The 15,510-nt window shown below is 42.9% G+C and overlaps 1 long non-coding RNA gene across 1 annotated transcript; it reads right to left on the bottom strand.

Annotated features, from left to right (window-relative positions):
- Window positions 1–374: 374 nt before the first annotated feature.
- LOC309351004 lies at window positions 375–6,638 on the bottom strand. Its single transcript, XR_014160625.1, has 4 exons — window positions 6,550–6,638; window positions 6,272–6,383; window positions 987–1,098; window positions 375–518 (listed from the first exon to the last, which is right to left on the bottom strand). It is a non-coding gene; the product is annotated as an uncharacterized lncRNA (long non-coding RNA).
- Window positions 6,639–15,510: the final 8,872 nt, after the last annotated feature.

The following is a 15,510-nucleotide window of genomic DNA, read 5'->3' as shown; positions in this document are numbered from 1 at the left end:
TGTTTCAAGCATCTTGCCAGGTATCATTTTAAGTAAGTCACTCATCATTATTCACAGTGTTCCAAATATCCTCAGGTATTCCGAGAAGCCAGAAGACGTTCCAGGAAATTCACAGGGCTCATTTGCCTATGTACTACCAGAAGCAACTGAGAGACAAACCTGTTACTGAAAACAGAACATGTAAATTTTAATATAATCTGTTTTCAGTAACAGGTTTGTCTCTCACAGTTGCTACATTATACTAAATTTTAGTATAATGAAGTAGCAAGTTTTGTATACATGAAAACTATATCACGAGAGAAAAGTTTTTTCCCCTATTTGTTGTTGTTATTGATTTTGTTCAACAACTGATATATTTTCAGTCATATCTCAGAATTTATTAATTTTTTAAAAAGCTGAATAAAACCATCTGCTTTTCTTCTGGTCATTGGATGTGTGGGGATAATGAATTTTGCAAAGGAGATATTTGCTTTCAACATTTTCCAGTTATCCACTGTCAGACATTGCATAATGGAAACCTGGTGGAGTGGAGAGAACTGTTAGGACATGGTCATTTCTGGATATAAACTCTATAGGCAGGCTACAAAAGGAAGTATTGGAGGTGGTGTCAACAGGGCATTCAGTTGGCCTCTGTGAATAGGATGCTGGACTAGATGGGCCTTGGCCTGGTTCAGCAAAGTTCTTCTTAGGATCTTACGCTCTTGATTTTTGTCAGAAATAAGATGCACAACTGCATGTGGAATCCTTCAACCAAGATAATGGCCATGATTTTTGGTATATTTAACCTTAGGATGGTGAAAGTCGCAGCATTTCCAGAGCAGAAAACATCTCATTATTCTAGTCAGACAGAATATTGCTACTGCCCTGAAAACCACTTCTGAGACTTGCTCAGTGTGAGCAAGCAGATGCTCAAGAACATCACACTGACCTTATTTTTCATTCTTAATTAAAGCCTGACTTGAACAGTCAATTGCAGTGTCACATACTTGATTCAAGATCAGTCCAAGACGGCAGGTTTTAATGTTGCTATAATCACGCAGGGATATGACTCCAAGACGAACATCCAATTCCAATTAATCTTGCATAAGGAAGCGCAGGCTGAAATGATTTAGGAGAAAAGGGAAATATGGACACTTGGCTAGCTTTTAAAGGAGTTTAGACAAATCCAAGGGAAAATGAAGTTGTCAATTATTATTTTTAGACACTATGACTGTATACTACCCTCCAGTATTGACTTCTATATGCCAGTTGCTGGGAACAGGGGCTGCACATCATATTTCGAAGGTGTCCTCCCACCTAAGCCTTGACACCGGCGTTGTGTCGTGACCTCTGGGTTCCGACAAGATCTCACCAGAAGCTGCTACTGTTGCTGTTTCTCTTTGCTTCTGCAGTGCCTTCATGGTTGGCACCCACCCCTCCCACTAGAGAAGAGAGGAGAGGAGCTGCATAAGTGGTTTCTGGTGAGATCTCATACGGCTCTCAAGAGATCACAGCAGAAGCCACCACTACTACTTCTTGCTTCTCTGACACTACTGCAGGTGCCCCTACCCCAGTCTCCCATGACTGGAGGCATGGGAAGAATGTGAGAGCCCCATGAGATCTCACCAAACCCCCCCAAACTGCCACTGCAGCTGTTTCTCCTTCCTTCTTCAGTGGCAGGTGGCAGGCAGCACTCATGAGAAGCCAAGGAGGCACAGTGGCAGCAGTGGCTTCTGGCAAGATCTTCACAAAATCCTGCAGGACCTCACTGGAAGCCGCCACCACTTCTCCCCACTTCTCTGGCAGTGGCAGGGTTGTGGATGGGTGAGGAGCCACCCCTGAGAATCCACTGCCCGAGGCAGGTGCCTCAGTCTACCTCATGGACAAGACAGCACTGACGGGGAATCACAAGTGAAGAGAGCAATGTTGCACTCAAGTCCTGCTTGCAGAATTCCCACAGACATCTGATTGAAAGCTGTGAGAACATGATTATGAACTATATGGGCCTTTGGATCAATTTTCTCATTAATTTATGGAGAGTGTAGGGTGGTGGGGGAAGTGAGATAAATTTTCAGTACATCAGTAATTTAGATGTTAGGGCCCTTCACCAGTCCGTTTTCACATCAAACTTTATTTATTTATAATCATTTATTATTTTTTCCAAACTGTATTTCCAGTTCTCCGGGAAAAAACCTTAAGTGTTTCAGCTTCTTATTAACATCTATTTGTTTGGGTTTTCTATTTTTATTTTATTAAAATATATTATGTATTTACTTTTTTTAAAAAAAAGATACTATATATGCAATTGTTTTAACTGCTTTATATATGTAACTGTTTTCTATGTGTTATTATATTGCAAATTGCTTTAGGATGTCTCTGGGGAAGTGATTAATAAATGGGAAAAAAATATTTATTTTTTAAAAACTCCTTTTCCGTGGTAGACTGTCTCAACGTACAGCCAAACCTGCAATATAACTCACTTGCTGCTACAAATAAAGTAAGGCATCTCCTTTCTAAATCAAGTACAACTATTAGTTCAGCTACTTATTTATTTTGGAATGCAATGCTACACACTTTAAGTTATGATGCAACCAAAGATCAGAACTTTCAAGTCCTGTTGATTTCAAAAGAAGATGAATGTAAAGCCTGCCTGGGCAGACCAACTCTATACTCCTGAAGTGGGAAGGGGACACTTATAGCGATCTAGTGGTGGTCTGATACGCACATCCCTTTCTACATTCACTGTGCAGAAGTGGGAACGGGGAAAGTGTCACAGAGAAGAAGCCCAACCACAGAATGGAATACGCACACTCCAGCTGTGCCTTTGGACACCATAGGCCACCAACAAGCATGAGCTGCAGTGAGGACAAAAGGGGCAAGGAAGGAGCCCCCCCCCACTCAGAGTAACAGAGGCATGGCTTCTGAACATCTTCCCACCCCATCCCATGCATAGCATGCAACCAGTGGCATGGCAACAATAGACTCACTTCCACTGTGTGTGTTACCATGTCCATGTCAGCACTGGGAGTTGCCAGAAAGCCCTACACACAATGGTTTAATCCCCTTTTACCATGGATCCCTGCAGACATAATAATAATAATAATAATAATAATAATAATAATAATAATAATAATTTATTTGTTCCCCAGCCACTCTGGGCGGCTTCCAACAAAGATTAAAAATACATTAAAATATCACACATAAAAAACTTCCCTGAACAGGGCTGCCTTCAGGTGTCTTCTAAATGTCAGGTAGTTGTTTATCTCTTTGACATCTGATGGGAGGGCGTTCCACAGGGCGGGCACCACTACCAAGAAGGCCCTCTGCGTGGTTCCCTGTAGCTTTGTTTCTCGCAGTGAGGGAACCGCCAAAAGGCCCTCGGAGCTGGACCTCAGCATCTGGGAAGAACGATGGGGATGGAGACACTCTTTCAGGTACACTGGGCCGAGGCCATTTAGGGCTTTAAAGGTCAACACCAACACTTTGAATTGTGCTACATACTGGGAGCCAATGTAGGTCTTTCAAGACCAGTGTTATGTGGTGTCGGCAGCTGCCCCCAGTCACCAGTCTAGCTGCTGCATTCTGGATTAGTTTACTGACTAGGACAGAGGAGACATGAATTCATGCTCCAGTCCTCTTTGATTGCCAAGCCAGCTTTAGTCTGGTTGGAGGTAAAAGAGGAGGAGCTCTTTGTATTCAAGATTGACTGTGCAAGCTCCACAGAGAAGCTCTCTGCTCTTTTACCACAGCAACAGACAGAAAGGAGGGACTTTATTGGGAGTGGGCACTCCTACACATAGCAATAAAAGACATAGCTATATATCACATTTGCATGTGTTCATTGTAGTTCTGTTTATTGAGGTATGTAATTTACAACCTATTGTTATGTGGCCCCTGAGGCAAGGAGATAAGTAACTATACAGCCTTTAGAAGACATCTAAAGGCAGCCCTGTATAGGGAAGTTTTTAATGACTGATGTTTTATTATGTTTTCATATATGTTGTAAGCTGCCAAGAATAGCTGGAGCAACCCAGTCAGATAGATGGGGTATAAATAATAACATTTGTTTGATTTAATTTATTTATTTATTATTATTATTATTGAATAGGATGTCCCAATTTTCTTCAAAGAAATGTTGGAAGGTATGTAACGTCAATCCCAGGGTGGGTTACAGCATAGAGTGTGTGTGTGAGTGAGTGTGTGTGAGTGTGTGTGTGTGTAACATGATAAGGTTACCAGATGTCCCCGTTTCCCAGGGACAGTCCCCAGATTTACAAATCAGTCCCCTGACAAAATCAATTTATTTAGTAGAAAGTTGAAAAGTGTCCCCAGATTCATTGAAAAAAAATCTGGTAACCTGGTAATCTGGTAACATGATCAAATAACATGATCTGGTAATCTGGTAACATGATCAAATAAGCAATCTGAAAAATCAAACTAATAAATAAATAATAATAATAATAATAATAATAGTAGTAGTAGTAGTAGTAGTAGTAGTAGTAGTTTATATCCCGCCCTCCCCAGCCGAAGCCGGGCTCAGGGCGGCTAACAACAATCAAATAATACAACATTCTAAAATCATTTCATTATAAAATTAATTCAAATCAAATTGATGGCAACCATTGGGCTAGAGTTCTGTGAAGATTGCCAAAGGAGGGAGTCAGGCTGTGCCCTGGCCAAAGGCCTCGTGGAACAGCTCTGTCTTGCAGGCCCTGCGGAAAGATGTCAAGTCCTGCAGGGCCCTAGTCTCTTGTGATAGAGCATTCCTCCAGATTGGAGCCACAGCCGAAAAAGCCCTGGCTCTAGTTAAGGCCAGCCTAACCTCTCTGTGGCCTGGGACCTTCAAGATGTTTTTGTTTGAAGACCGTAAGTTCCTCTGTGGGACATACCAGGAGAGGCGGTCCCGTAGGTACAAGGGTCCTAGGCTGTGTAGGGCTTTAAAGGTTAAAACCAGCACCTTAAACCTGATCCTGTACTCCACCGGGAGCCAGTGCAGCTCTTATAGCACTGGGTGAATGTGATCTCGTAGCGAGGACCCCGTAAGGAGTCTTGCCACAGCATTCTGCACCCGCTGGAGTTTCTGGGTCAGTCTCAAGGGCAGCCCCACGTACAGCGAGTTACAATAATCCAGTCTGGAGGTGACCGTCGCATGGATCACAGTGACTAGGTCAGGGCAAGAGAGGTAAGGAGCCAACTGCTTAGCTTGGTGGAGATGAAAAAATGCCACCTTTGTTATAGCTGCAATCTGCGCCTCCATGGAAAGGGAGGTGTCGAAGATTACACCCAAACTCTTAACGGACGGTGCTGGCACTAACTGCGCCCCCGCAAGAGATGGGAGTTGCCCCCCCAATCCCATATCGTCCCGTCCCAGCCAGAGGACCTCTGTCTTCGAAGGATTTAGCTTCAACCGGCTCCCACATAACCATCCAGCCACAGCTTCCAAACATCTGGTCAGTGTGTCTGGGGCCGAGTCAGGATGGCCATCCATCAACAGATAGAGTTGGGTGTCATCGGCATACTGATGGCAACCCAGCCCAAAACTCCAGACAAGCTGGGCGAGGGGGCGCATAAAGATGTTGAAAAGCATCGGGGAGAATATCACACCCTGCGGCACTCCACACACCAAGGAGTGGTGCGATGACAATTCCCCCCTGAGCGCCACCCTCTTTCCCGACCAGAGAGAAACGAGCACGGCCATTGAAGGACTGTGCCCTGGATCCTCACATCGGCAAGACGGTGGTCCAGGAGTTTGTGATCAACCATGTCGAAGGCTGCTGACAGGCCTAGAAGAATCAGCAGCCCCGACCCGCCTCGATCCAGCTGCCTGCGGAGATCATCTGTTAGGGCGACCAGAGCCGTCTCGGTCCCATGACCAGCGCGGAAGCCGGACTGGAATGGATCCAGAGCCGATGTTTCATCCAGAAACCCACCAAGCTGTTCAGCAACTGCTCTCTCAGTCACCTTACCCAGGAACGGAAGATTCGAAACCGGGCAGTAATTGGATAGATCTAAGGGATCTAATGATGTTTTCTTTAAGAGCGGGCCCACCTTCAGTTCAAACTACTACAACAATGGATCACAGTAGCATGGGGATGACAAAATATCTCCTCCAGTCAAGCTAACTAAATGCCTGCATAAATAAAAAATGTATTTCCCAGACACCTAAAACCCACCAGGGTTAAATTTGAAATACTGTATATAATATAGTTTCACAAATTAAAAACAGTCACTACAATATAAATAGAAATACACCATATCAGATAATACAATTTTGACAATGTGAGCCACATACCTGTTTTCAATCTGCTTTCCAGGTTTTAGCTGCTGGTGGGCAGCTTCAAGGCCCACATGCCCTTTCTTCTTATGGTTTTTTATCAGGACCAGAGGACCCTTCGAATAGGGGACTCTCGTCTGCAGTGGCGTAGCGTGGGTTGTCAGCACCCGGGGCAAGGCAAGTAATTTGCGCCCCCTAACCCGTGGATTTGCGCCCCCTAACCCGTGGATTTGCCCTAACCCCAGATGTTGCGCCCGGTGCGGCCGGCCCCCCCTGCACCCCCCACGCTACGCCACTGCTCGTCTGCATAGGACGAGAGAGAGCCACTCTAAATTAAGCCTTAATTGAGTTCTGTGAATTAACACACACACAAACACCACAATTGGGCTTGGATGAAGAGTTAAATATTCTCAAAGCAAACTTTCTGTGAACTTTGTGCCTCGTTAAGTTAAAAATTACTCTCAAATGTCCAGTTTAATGGAGGAATCCCTTGAGAACATCTGGGTTACAGGTGCTGGCTGAGGGTGTCTGTTTGTCTCCCTTTCCAGGTTATGAAGAAAAATGAATGAAAAGATATATGTGTGCAGAGACACTTTAATAAGTTTTGAGGTCAATAGTGAAATGGATTGAAACTGAGCTGTGCAACAGATCAAAAAGAGGAAGGGGAAAATGAGTATGAGAGAGAGAAAGAGAGAGTGTAACTTCAACAAACAAGAGGGTGTGATAGATATAAGCACTGCTTTAAGGCTAGCTGATTTTCTTAGTGATATTTAAGAAGGAATGCTGTATGACATACTGTGCGTATAACTTTTAGTATGCCAACAGCAGACGTCATAAAATGATCTCCTGTACCTGTGTATTCCTTCTTCCTGAAGTGCTTGAGATGCCTGCAGCTGAATGTGGCATAAAAGAAAGTATGAAAGTGATAGTGAACACTACTCTAATCTTGAATGCATTACCTTCCTTATTGGCCTCTCTCCCTCCTTGGGGGTTCAGTTCTCACCTTTTGCCCAGAGTAGCACAGATTCGTACATTCCCTCCTTCATAAACGCAACACACAACCCAGCCTCTTGTTTCCTGTATTAGCCTCCAGAAAAGGGAGGTGCCCATCCCCAGCAGAAACACAAATATCAATGACTAGAGTTCATATCGCTCTCCTCTTTCCTTGCCTGATTCTCCTGGCAAGGGTTAACTTTGCTCCCAATACTGCTGTTGTTCACCAACCCTCCAACAACCCTGGTCCTTTCCTCCGAGCAAAAAGGCACAATGGTTTGGATTGGCTTATATCAGGGTGAAGAGATAGATACAGCCAGTGGGACAGCCCCTGGACTTCTTCTCCCCCTCCCCCGCCATGGGCTACCTTGGCAGGTGGGCAGGGGTACCCACTTGCCATTCATCTGGTGTCACCATGGACTCAGCTGATAGAACTTCATTCCTTTGCAACCGTGGCTTGCACAAAAAAGAAGGTTTTTTGTTTTGCAGCCCAGCATGACCTCAAGCTGGGGCTGCCAAGAATCCATCTTCCTTTACAGGCATGGTTTAAACTGTGGCTGCAAAGGAAGATTCTTTGCATCTCTGGCTAGAATTCAAGATGGGTTGCAGAGGAAGAATTTGCAGTGAAATTTTGCTGTCCAAAGTTGCCACTTTTAAAATTAGGCAGCTTTCCCCATCACTGCCTGGTTTTGCGCCCACACACACACACAGTTCATTTTATGTGCAACTCACTGTTAATGCTAAAGTTTAGCTAGTGCAAGAAGAGAGCTATGGAATTCAATTTTATTTTAGAGAGTGTGGAAATGCCTTGAGATAGATAACGCAGGTATGACTATGGAGACCATTCTTCCCATCAGCTAGCATTCTTAAGACATTATTTTAACCAGACTAGCATGCCAATTTGGACTGAATAAAAAAAATCACAGCTGGTTGAAAATGTATGTCAATGGAAACACCTTATGGTGTGGTTCCTGTTATGGCTGAGATACATTTAAGGGCTCAAGCAAGGTTTCTTTTTCTTCCTTTTTGATGGTATGACAATAATCTGTTCCACAAGGCTAATCATTTGTCCAGTTAACCAGCTTACATTTCAGAAAAGCAACACAGTCTTTTAATCATATTGAATAATCAAGTCAAACTTTGAGCCCTAATTTGCGCAAACAGAGAGAAGGAAAGTTTGTGAGTGTCATATAAAAAGGCAACACGTCTTTTGTGGATTGAGTAAAATCATTCTCTTTACAGTAAATCCAAGCAGGCAATTTGATTTACGGATGCACTGAGAACTGATGAGCTTTATTGGAATTAGTTAGCACATTTGTATGATCAGAGCATTTATGCTGGGGATTTAGGAGGCCAATTAGCTACTGTATAGTCAGTAGTTCTAAGTGTACTGGTTCCAAGGAGTGCTTGGACTGCCAATTCCAAGATGTACTATTCCCAAAGTGCTGCTAGGATCTAATTTAGAAAAGTGCTAATTTTGGAATAGTTTGTGCCAGGCCTCAAGGCTTAGTATATCCAAAGACTAATTTCAGAATGGGACAATATGGAGGAAAGAGGCGAGCAAATGAAAATCGGTGAAGAAATGCAGGAGGCCACTATGAATATAGCTCTCTTCCAAGCCTTTTCAATTCGCAGGAAACAAAAGAATAGAAACCCCCTCAGCCAATGTGTGTGCCAAAGCCATCTTAATGCAATGCTTCCATAGCTCTCCATCATGGCCCACTCACTAATTAATTGAGTTGGAAGTCAAACCGCATGCCTTCACATCCAAGAGAGGCGGAGAAAGGAGCAGCCGAGGCAGCTGCCTGGGGCCTCCTGCTGACCCGCTTCCATGCAAACAGAGAGGAAGGGCGACTGGGAAAGCAAAATGTGTCAGCTTCGAAAGAACAATACAGAACTGGTTCTGGCTGACTTGATACTACCCAGCAGAGCTAGGAGAATGCTAAGCTATTTTGTGGCACACTGTAATATGGCCTGTCTAATCTGAAGTTTCTGGTTTACTAGTTTAGCAGATTTCAAGTGGGATGCAACAAGGCTATGACTGTTGATTCCAGGCGAGAAGTGACCTGATAAAACAAGAGCTCTTAAACAGGGATGAGTAACTTCAGGGCTAAGGGCTGAGACCTCCAGGTCTCCATGCCCAGCCCTCAGGAGTCACTCTGAGGCACACCCCTCACTTCCCTTGCTTCAGTCTCTCCTTGAATGTTTTTCTTATCTGGATTGTGTCCTTGAACTCTGATAAAGCCTTCTGCTGGCCTGGGTAATTGGGTAGAGAGGAATATTATGGACGTGCGCAGAAACTGGACTAATGTACAAAGTAGAATTTACATTCATTGCTTCACCTACTTTTGTCCCTAGCTTGTCTCAGCCACTGGTACGTGGACCCCAGAGGGTTCCCCAGAAAGAAATGCAGCCTTTGGGATGAAAAATATTGTCCACATCTCCCTCCCCATAAAGTACTGTATTTAGTTCGAATGGAACAAACATATTAAAATTGTAACATTTTCCCTATCCCACATTGTTGGCAATGATGGCCACTGATAAATATTTCTTGGCACCAGATCTATCTACTTGATTGCTGCAAATTCCAGTAGATGAGCACTTGTGTGAACTTTTAATACTCTCCTTGGGAGACATTACATCTGCAGATTGTCTTTTTGATTAACATCAGCATTCAGTAGTTGATTCCAACAATAGGGTGGAGGTTAAGTGTGTAATTGCCATACCTCAGTCATCAGCATTTTATTTGGAAGAGGAGAATCCACACAGTGCCATCATCATTTTGTAACCCATGTTTTCCAAGTTATTCATCCATCTTTATTACTATTGTGAAAATCATCAACTATTTGTGGAGCTTGTTTGAAGCTAGAACCAAAGTGTGATTTTCAGGGATGTGGGTGGTCCTTTAAGCTACTCTCCTTTCTTTTTTAGGAGTGTGAGGTTTCAGTGTTTGCTGTAGCATTAGTGGAGGATGAACCATATCACTAGAATGTCTCACCTCCTTACTTGAGGACTCTGCTGCTATTTTGTTTCTGGTGACACCACCAGTGCCATGCATACGATCTTCTCTACCTTATTCACATTTGAGTAATTCTTACTGTTCTTCTCATTGTTTTAAAAAGCAGTGCTTTCTTTGTGGGGGTACACAGAGGTATGCATACCCCTAAATGTTTTGTACTTTGTACTTTTGTCCATTTACTGTATTTATTTCCCCCGATTTAAACCATAAAATGGTGGTTTTCTTGAGTCAAAACGAGACTACCTCTAAACATATTTTTAGGGGGGGAAAGCACTGTTAATAAGTATCTTTCACTGGAAAGAGCAGCAGATTTTTGAAGACATTAAGGTTTATATTGGTGCAGTATTTATTTGGGTAAAGATGTTGGAGGAACATGACCAAAGGCTACAAACAGCTCTGGAATGACCAGAGCAGCAGGTCTATCACTGAATAATCAGAAATGCAAATGTAGAATGCAGGAAATTACATATTTAGGAGGAAAGCTGACTGAAAAGATGTACTGATAGACACTGTCAGAATTCCATCTATCTCAAATATGTTCCCTCCAAAAGATAAGCAGTTTTCATCTTTGTTTTACGTATGTTTATGGTTTGAATGTAAGTTGACCAAAGCACTTTTAATAGTAACGTTGGTTGGGAAATTCATGTCAGACTTGGCTAACACCGTCCAAGCTACTTTAAAAAGAAAAACAATGCTGGACATAAGCTTCATATTTATTGGACAAGCTGTTTGAAAAGCTGAAGCAAGTAACCAAACTTTTCAGGTACCGGTATACAGTATTGTATGTGCCTCAAAAGAGGAACTGTAGCATTATCTCCAGGGATCTTTGGAGACCAGAAGTACTGTATAACCTTCTAGATGTCTCACAGAAGCAGAACACCAAGATGCACAAATAGCAGGAAACTTTTAGCTTAGTATTATTAATGGGAGTCTTCATAAGTGAGGCTGTTGAATTTATTTAGAAGCCAAAGATTGTGACACAAGGATTGCATCTGCTGTGGCCAAAGGATAAAATGGGCAGGCCTAATGGTACATTCTAGAGCCAGAGGGCATATTTCAAAAACAATGAGAGAAATAGGAGGAATATGTGAATTGGAAACACCTTTGGGCTGTTGAAAAAGGAGCAGAATGAGGGCCAAATTAAATACGATGTTAAATCTGTGATCAAATTTAATGTGGGGGGTTTTTTGTTTGTTTTAAAGCAGTCTTTGCCAACCAACTGCCTTCGAGATGTTTTGGACTATGTTTGGACTCATGAGACTTGTAGTCCAAAACATCTGGAAAACCCCAGGTTGGCAGGTGGATTCATATCATGGTACATGGTAGAAGGGTGTAACTATTCCCCTTTGTTCTGTAGTCCCAAAGAAAATTGCTCCTCCAGGAGGAAAAGTGCTGTATTTATTTTTAAATCACAGGAAAATGTAACCTTTCCCAAACAGTCTGCAGATTTCCTTGCCCTGTTTTCAACTGAGAATACGTATCAGGACCAATTGGGAAGTGGCAAGTGGAGTATGGATGGCTTCAACAGAGGATTAGACAAATTAATGGAGGGTGAGGCTATCAGCAGCTACTCACCCTGGTAGCTTTGTTCCACCTCCACTGCTGTTGCTGGAAACCACAGGAGGGGAAGAGTGCTCTTGTGCACAGATATGGCTTGCAGACTTCCCATAGGCATCTGGTTAGCAACTCTTGAGGACAGGATAACAGACTACGCAGACCATTCACCTGACTCAGCAGGCTCTTCTTAACACAAAGCGAAAAAAGAGAACAAAACTGTTGGATTTAGGTGGGTGGTGTGTCGAATGAGCATCCAAGAGAATGAATGATTTAAGGGTATAACCATAGCATTTATCAAAAGCTGCTAGGTAAATTGTCCCCCACTGCCACCCCCCAAATAAATCATGTTTTCCGGTGTTTTTTATCAGTAGCATGTTACCCATTCCTGTCTTGCCAGCTCTAGCATATTATATTGCTGCTTGTTTGCCATTGACATATTTCATCTTTTTCTGCCTCTTTCAAAGGAGGAAACAATTTCAAGAGTAGTGTGTTACATTCCAAGGTCAAGATAAGTGAGTGATGCAAACAAATGCTGACTTGACATGGGCAGAAACATGTCATAAAGCAGCAGCAGTGGCTGAATGGCAGATTTATATGTACCTGCAGATATTTTAAATGAAATTTATTTAAGACTACACAGGAGAGATGAAGAAAATCATAAAAAGTATTGCATACAAATATATAAATGTCAACAGTGTTACGTGAATTCCTTTGCAACTCAGAAGGAACCGTAGCTGTGAAATCATAAAAAGTTGACTCAGTAGACTGTTGAAACTGAGGTCCAGTTCACATAACCGTTCCAGCCAGCGGCAGCTGCATTGTTCTTACACCATGCAAGCCTAGGCATGTTTATTCTAAAGCAAATCCTGCTGTGTGCAGTGGGTTACTCACACACAGGTGTGCATTGGAGTCCAACATCACTCACCCAATGCTGACCTTTTGCTTCACAGCTATGGATTTAGCCATGTGACTCTCAGCCATCACAACAGGCTGAAACAATTATATAAACTGGCCCTAAAACTCTATGTATTTTGCCATTGGTGTCAAATTTCCAGAAGGGTGGGATTTTCTTTTCCTGCTGTCTTTTCTCAAATGTATACCTGTGAACAAAACTGATGTTTTTTTCACTGATAACCTTGCATAGGAAGATAGAAAGCTGCCTTATCCTGAGGCAGACCATAGGTCCATCCAGTTTAGTATGGTCTACAGTAAATGGACTGGAAGGAGCTCTCCAAAGTTATAGTCCAGGGGTCTTTCTTAGGCCTTCGTGGAGATGCCAGGGATTGTATTTGGAACCTTCTGCACCCAAACAGATGCTATTCTACAAAGCTACATCACTTCTCATTCTTCATAAATATAGGCTTAACAATATAGTTTTGTTGTGATAGCCTATATAATAATCAAAAGGAAATATGGAATATAGAAGTGTAACACCCTTTTGTAGATTTGGTATAGCACCAAAGCTTGTTCCCTCTTTTTTTTTTTTTTTTACAAGCACATATATTATTCTGAGTGGACAGGTTTAATTGTACAGTGTAAGCATATTTAATATTGTTGAGTGCTTACTTTTCAGTCCAAAATTCTACAAAGCTGAGTGCTTCTCTCATAAAAAAAACCAACCCTAAAGACCATCAATAAATGCCACATTCTTAGTCGACTTTACTCCCATCCAGGAAATGAAAAGATCTTCCTTCCAATTAAATGTCAGTTGTTCCATACTGAATGTCAAGTGGGCAGACTGCGCCTACTTTACATAACAAGATTTTGAAATTAGAAAATAACTCTTTAGTCATGACATTGATTAAGAGATTGAAGAGATGTTTGTCGGCTCAGAAGATCAAAAGAAGTGTTCTTCAAAGTAATGCAGCATTTACTTCTTAACTAGGAAGTGTAATCAGTTAATCATTTTACACAAATGCCATTTCTTTGTGCTCGTAAACTCCTTACTTAGCTATCCTCGCCAAGTTAAGGAAACAAATTACCTCGTCTTCTTGCACAAAAGCTGCCCTTGATTAGTATCGAAAACCATTAATGGAAAGACAGTGAAGGTAAAATTCACTGTGGGAAAAGGCAAAGCATGTGTCATTCTATGTGTTTGAAATTATATGAACTCCAAGAAACCTGAAATGCTACAATCCTCAGGTGTATAAAACTGAGCAGAAGATGCAGCCACTTCAAAGTGGAAGGTTTCCAAGTGTGCAGCTGGAAGGTCTCCAGAATGGAGTGCTTGACCTTTGCTGACCAAGCACATATCTAAGATAAGGACAGCAAAGTGAGGTAATGGCTCTTTCCAAATGGAATGCCCATCCCTCTTTCAAGAAAGAAAATCTATGGGTGCTGAAGAAAGAAAGGGAGGGCCACACATTTGGCAACCCTTAAAGAAGATTATGTGTGAGGGGCGACTGATCCTGCTTTAAGCACAAGTGGGAAGCCTGTAGCAAATAGGGAAGCTATGTTGCTCCCAAGAGTAGCCACTTTTCCAAGGCCAAGTCTGGTGTCAGGAGTTGGTGTCATTGGGCACCTGCCAAGGCCCATACCACATCACTTACGCTACTGATGGGCGGGGTATAAATAATAAATTATTATTATTATTACTGCTAAACCCTTTGAGCAGGGGTGGGGAATCTCTGCCTCACAGGACAAATTGGGCCCACAAGGCTGTTTTGGTCAAGCGATATCCAACTATGACACAGTCAGCTAAAGGCAGGGCTTGGATGAAAGGGGTTTTGCAGGCACTGGAGATCAGCTGATTGGCGGGGGTGCATGCAAGCTCCCCTCTTTAGCACTTCCCAAACGCTAACACCCAGCTGACTGCTGAATGCTTGTTGGGGCTTGTTATTTGGAAGACATTTAGCCAATATTATATCAGCTTCATTGGCTGCCTCGCTGCTACTGGGCCCAATTTAAAATGTTGGTTTGAAACCTTCAAAAACCAAAATAGTTATACTGCCATGTTATATGAAGGAACAGGGGAGCAGGTGGAGCTGTGGTCTAAACCATCGAGCTTCTTGGGCTTGCCAATCAGAATGTCAGTGGTTTGAATCCACACAATGGGGTGAGCTCCCATTGCTCTGTCTCAGCTTCTGCCAACCTAGCAGTTCAAAAGCACACCAGTGGAAGTAGATAAATAGGTACCACTGCAGCAGGAAAGTAAACTGTGTTTCCATGTGCTCTGGTTTCCGTAATGGTGTTCAGTTGCACCAGAAGCGGTTTAGTCTGTGGACAAACACCAGCTCCCTCGGCTTGAAGCGAGATGAACGCTGCAACCCTTTGACTGGACTTAACTGTCCAGGGGTCGTTTACCTTTACCTGTATGAAGGAACACTTGTACCCATATGACATGAGCCAACAGTGTGATGCGGCAGCTAAAAAAGCCAATGCAATTCTGGGCTGCATCAATAGGAGTATAGCATCTAGATCAAGGGAAGTACCGGTAATAGTGCCACTGTATTCTGCTCTGGTCAGACCTCACCTGGAGTACTGTGTCCACTTCTGGGCACCACAGTTCAAGAAGGACACTGACAAACTGGAACGTGTCCAGAGGAGGGCAACCAAAATGGTCAGAAGCCTGGAAACGATGCCTTATGAGGAACGGCTAAGGGAGCTGGGCATGTTTAGCCTGGAGAAGAGGAGGTTAAGGGGTGATATGATAGCCATGTTCAAATATATAAAAGGATGTCACATAGAG

The sequence above is a fragment of the Podarcis erhardii genome (genome assembly GCF_964252035.2).
Source record: "Podarcis erhardii genome assembly, chromosome: 10".
NCBI classification, from domain to species: Eukaryota; Metazoa; Chordata; class Lepidosauria; order Squamata; family Lacertidae; genus Podarcis; species Podarcis erhardii.
The sequence above is the reverse complement of the archived record's forward strand: the minus strand, read 5'-3'. Positions and strand labels throughout refer to the sequence as shown.